The sequence below is a fragment of the Durio zibethinus genome, chromosome 25 (assembly GCF_047325235.1).
Source record: "Durio zibethinus cultivar Kanyao isolate XHJ-2024 chromosome 25, ASM4732523v1, whole genome shotgun sequence".
Classification (NCBI taxonomy): domain Eukaryota; kingdom Viridiplantae; phylum Streptophyta; class Magnoliopsida; order Malvales; family Malvaceae; genus Durio; species Durio zibethinus.
The window spans coordinates 16656103-16662102 of record NC_143186.1 but is presented as its reverse complement, the minus strand read 5'-3'; the positions used below and the strand labels follow the sequence as shown (position 1 = coordinate 16662102).

The following is a 6000-nucleotide window of genomic DNA, read 5'->3' as shown; positions in this document are numbered from 1 at the left end:
TTTGGATTTTAGAGATTTTGGATTTTGGGGTTTGGATTCAAAAGTTTAAAGGTTTGGGATTTCGGATTTTAGGATTTTGGATTTTAGGGGTTGTAGAAACTTAGGATTTTAAAAATTAAGAATTAGTGTTTATGGTTTCGTTTTTAAGAAAATACGAACATCTCTAAAAATCCTCAACATCTAGATAGATTTTTGAAACAAGTTCGATTTTAATAATTTTTGAAAATTAATTTAAAATTTTCTTATATTTATTTTTTATGAAAATTTATTAATAATAATTCTCCAACATCTAGACGAAATTATTTTTTAAAAAAATATCTTTTATTCCCTCCAACATCTAGGTAGGAAAAATAATAATAATAATAAATATTTTTTTTGAACATTTTTAATATATATTTTTAATCGTTTTCATTTTTACTATTATTAAAACAATGAGACATTTATTCTAACAAATTTAAAATTTTATCACGCAAGAATAAATAAAACAAACTCAAAATAACAAAAATAATAATTTTAAAAATTTTAAAAATTCAAAAAAAAAAAATTTTCACCTGAATCAGACCGGTCAACAGTCCGATCAACATTGGTCTGGACCGGTTAAACCGATTCGACGGTTCAATCTGCGGTTCGGACAGTCCAGTGGTTCAGACTGGTTCACTGACAGTTCATCTGGACCGGTCAGCAGCTGTTGGAAGAGTGGGTCCACGAGTCGGGTTATACGGATATCAGGTCAGATGCGGATCAACGCGAGGATCCTCCTTGGCCTAAAACGACGTCGTTTTTCTCGTTATTGTTTTATATATAACCAAAAAAAAATTTTGGTCATTCTGTTTCATTTTAAAAAAAAAAAAAAGGGGGAGAGCTCCAGAGCTCTCTCGTCGTCCTGTTGTCGGACCACCGCATCGGCCGCCGCCTGGGTTATCGCCAGTAGGGTTGCCGTTGGTCGTCGGTGGCCGAAAATTTTCAATAATACTCCTAGAAGCACTCTTCAACGCACTCTTTCTGGATCTGACGTTCGTTTTGTCGAAAACAACCCCGATCAGCGTAGATCGGGGCTCAAAGTTTCTGTTTTCCCTTTTTTTTTTGTTGAAGCAAGACTAACGTGATTTTTTGCTTTTGCAAGTAGCTTTGGCTCTGGGTTCCTCCCTGTGAGGAGGACTGTTTGTCTCTTTTTTCTTGTTTCTATTTTTCTGTTTCTATTTTCGTGGTTGGTGTGGGTTGAAAGGTTTTTTTTTTTTTGTGTCTGGGTGTCCGAGAGGGTGTTATGGGCAGTGTGTCTAGAAATAAGAACTGTCCGAAGGTTTTCGAGAGGGGATCTCCGAAAGAGCTTTCAAAAATGAGGGTTCCAAAGAGTTTTTTTTTTTAGAGAGGGTCCAAGAGAGTGTAGGGGAAGAAGTTGAGAGTTTTTAAGAGGTTCAAAAGGGGATCTGGGTGGCTATAGGGTGCCTGTAGGTGGGCTGAACAGAGGGCTGTAGGATGGCTAGTCGAGGGCGGCAGCAGAGGGCTGTAGGGTGGCTGGTTGGGGGCAGCAACAGCGCCAACCACCCCACTTTCGGTTTTTCTCTTTTTTTGTTTTTTTGTTTTTTTTTATTTACTTTTTTATATAATTAATAATTATTTATTTTTTAAAATTATTATTATTATTATTATTAAAATTATACTGAAATGGAAACAGTAGATCCGGATAAAATCAATGTCTACAACCTAATAAGTACTAAACTAAAAAAGTTTTACAATTTTACATTTTTAATAAGCAAATTCAACATCATTCAAATTTAATATGCATAATGTTACTATCATTAAAAAGTTTAGACCAAGTTAGACATCGAACAATATCTTTTAAATGAAAACTTTGATGTGATTTTCTGGGCAAAACGTATGCATGTTTATCTTTTTGTCTTTTTGTGTAAAGATTCTTCTCTTCTTTACAGACAAGTAGTTTGCTTATTTCCATTGCAAAACTATCTGCTGACTGCTTGAAATTTCTTACATCAAATTTGACCTAAAATCAAGAAGAAAAGCTACACATTGGTGAATTCTTTTAAGATGAAACGAAATTCATTGGAACATGACAAGATATCAAGGTTAGAAGTTTATTTTATTCTATTTTTTAAAATTATGTATTTTAATATTTAAATATAATAAAAATTTATGTATAACAAAATTTTCAGATAACAGAAGAATTAATCGTTCAATTAATAGAACATATAATTACTTTCAATCAATGAAAGCACCAATGAAGAATTATCCTAACCAAAAAAAAGAGACAAAGAATGATTGGTTATACGTAGCTTTATCTTCTCCATATGGCAAACAATGTTAGTTTTATATGATTTTTAAATGAAAAAATACAATTGTATTTATTTCAATTTTCTTTAGAATTAACATTAAACTATTTTATCAGGGAAAACATTGTATACTCGTTCATTTTCTCCATTACATCAATTGAAAAATATTTCATGTTGTAATTATTGTGTTGCTAAAATTCCAATATGAGCCTCCATCATTTTGTTGTCAAACTGGTCAAGTGAAATTAGCTACCACTCTTATTCTAGAATAGTTATACCATCTTTTTGCATCTCAAACTAAAAAAGCCATTGAATTTTGAAAGCACATTAGATCTTACAATAGTATGTGCTCATTTACATCATTTGGAATTAGGTTAGATAAGGATCTTGCATCTTCAAGACAAGGCATTTACACTTTTCAAGCATAAAGGCAAATATATCACGATATTCCAGCATTAATTCCAGAAGAAAATACTCTATGTTATTTTCAGCTATACTTCTATGATACTAGTAATGAGCTTCAAAATAGAATGAAAACATAGCATAATGAAAACTTAAGTGCAAAAGTTATGGAGATGCTAATAAAAATTTTAGAAGAAAATCCTTATGCCCAAGTCTTATGAAGATTAAAGGATATATCTTCTTTTGAGGATTTTGAAATTTATATTGCAACAAATGCTAATCTAGATCAACAAGTTTATAATCATCTATCTACTAATCAAGTTGCTACTATATGGGTTGAAGGAAACAATTCAAACATTCTATTTGAAAAAGATATCATAGTTCATGCTCATTCAGGAAGACAACATAAAGTTAAACATTATTTCGGTTGTGACGACATAGAGTTAAACATTATTTCGGTTGTTATGACCTTTTACAGTATCCTTTACTCTTTTCAAATGGAGAAGTTGGTTGGCATCAAAATATCAAGAAAGTTATTTTGAATAATGCTAATAAGAATGAAGTAACAATTGGAAATAGATCATCTTTTCATTCAACAAAAGAAATTTTTGAAAGAGAATGTGAAGGTAATTATCATGAACTTAATATTTTTAAAATTATTGTATGTTTAATTTTTTAAATGTTATTTATTTCTAATTACTTTTATCATATTATATATAGTTAAATTTTTATCTAGAATTTGTTACTTTCATTGTTAGCAGATCATTTTAAAATTTTCACTTTCTTATATAAAATTGTACTTTTCTATCGATAAAAAAAATACATACACTATTCATTCAATCAAATCCTCAATAAATATTAGCTTCCTATGAAAAAAGATTTTAATTTTTTATTTTATAATATCTAATCATACTTTGTTAATTTTTTTATTTTTATATATTTGATTAATGTTAGTTTTATGTTAAAGATTCATAGCATTAGTCTTTTAGTTACTTTAGCATTTGTACAAGTTTTTAGCATTTCTTTAGCATTTGTACAAGTTTCTGGCATTTCTTTAAATTATTTATATTTTATTTCCTATAATAATCTTATGTTTTATTATTAAATTGGTAGTTAAAATACTAAACTCTAAAATTTATTTATTATTTGAGGAATTGTCACAGAAAAGAGTAGAAATGTGTCAATAAGGGAATATTATTGCTTCAAATTCCAAATCAGAAAGTCTGAAACAACAATAACTATATACTTTTTGGCTGAGTGATTGTTTCAACAATTTGTCGTGGATGTGTATATTAAAATCAAAACATTAAGGCTTGATTCTTACAAGGTAAAGCAATCAAATATTCAATCTGAATTGTATCAAAGAATTGTTGATTGTGTAATAGCTGGAAATGTAAGAGGAAGCCAAGTGGGAAAAGGGATAGTTCTTTCTACAACTTTTATTGGTGGCCCTAGAGACATGCGGCGTAGATACTATGATGCAATGACTTTCGTCCAACGTTTTGGAAAGCTAGATCTTTTTATAACTATGACATGTAATCCAGAATGGAAGAAAATTATAGATAAGCTCAAAGAAGGTCAACTTGCTCAAGATAAACCAAATATGACTTTTAGAATATTTCATGCTTAATTGCAAGATCTCATAGATCAAATTTTCAAGAAAGAAATATTCAAAAAAGTTGCAGCACATGTCTATGTTATTGAATTTCAAAAAATAGGACTTCCCTATGCCCATATATTGATTACTAAATTAATAAATAAATTTTGTAAAATATAATGCTGATGTTGCAATCTTATTTAGAAACAAAGTTTAGTTAAACAAAACAATTCATTCAAAGAACTTTAATAGATATCAAAGTCTCTATGTTTCAATGTAAAAACTATAAAGCTAAACGTATTACTCCATAGTGTTATCAAATACATAGGTATTTCTTTCATTATATAAGCTTCAATATTTCTTCATAAAAGTATTAAAATTAATTTTACAATCATTCAAACAATCTAACTATTTATCATTTATTTTGTCATTGTAGCTTCAAATTTCACCACATTGGAAGAAAAGAGGTAAGTAGACATATTTATTATTTTCCTATACTTTCAATTTATTTTGAGATAAATTTTTTATAGTCCTTCAATCTTTTCTTCTTTTTTTCCTTATTATCTGCCTTCTAATTCACATGTTTTTGCTTCTTTATGGTATTGATATTATTAGTATTGTTAACTTGGTCACCTAATATGCTAAAGTTCAGATTTAGGAAGGTTTTGATCCATTTGCATGTTAATGTCCATTGACTCAAGGTGCTATGAACAGGTTTTAGCTAATGTAATATTTAATTTTTTTTGTTTCCTACTTTTTAATTCCACACATCACCTATATATATATATAACAACTTTCCACAACCAGCATCAGCTTAAACTAGAATGTCAAATTTAGCACAATCAAAGAAAATGGAAAATTTATCTCCACCTAAAACGCATTTCCTCAATTGCATTTCTCCTTTTGATTCTTCTCTCTTTGATCTCCTCGTTCTCCATCTGCCTCTATGCTACTATTCACTAATCGCTTATTAAGTTACAATATGACTTCCTCATAAGTCTCCTTCCCAATGGGATATTAATTTCGCTACAAGCTAAACAAGTCCACTGGTGAGAGTTCTCAGTTTATTTGAATGGTAGTTGCATCTTTTTCCATTGACTCCTATAAACTCAAATACAAGTCCACAATAACTGGGGTCATATCCAAAGACAAGCTAACCAACTTGAGTGGGATCAAAGTCAAGGTCCTCTTGCTGTGGCTCAACATCAAGTTTGTGATCCGTGATGATGAGCTTGAATTCTCAGTTGGGTTAGGTTCTGCTGATTTCTCTGTTGATTTCAGTGACTACCCAACTCGTGGATTTAGCTTTGATTGTGATACTGTTGAAGGCAAAAAGATTAGATCCAATCATCTAATATATTTTGCTTAGCTAATTAGTAAATTTGAGTAACAAGAAAGTTCAAGGTTTCTACCCTTTTGGATTAATAAAAGAATTCATTTTTCCATCATGTTAATGACAGGTAATCATCAAAGTCCAACTAAATCTAGGTTGTCAATACTCATAGCTATTACCAAAAATTTTGTTTGTTTCGGTCTATTGCATTGCACGGATGACTCATTATGAGGCTTAGGTATTCTATTAAGATATTTGGTATTAGTTAATGCACTATTCAAATTAAGAGAAATGAGCTATTTTTTTTCTTTATCAGGTTTCCAGTTTTCCCCTTCTGTTTTTGTTTTATTTTTTTCCTATGTCTTGGCTCGTTGTGGTCT

At 30.0% G+C, this 6000-nt stretch overlaps 1 pseudogene; it reads left to right on the top strand.

The window, feature by feature from the left end:
* Positions 1 to 4971: 4971 nt before the first annotated feature.
* On the top strand, positions 4972 to 5656 carry LOC149511697 (uncharacterized; annotated as a pseudogene).
* The last annotated feature ends 344 nt before the right edge of the window (positions 5657 to 6000 follow it).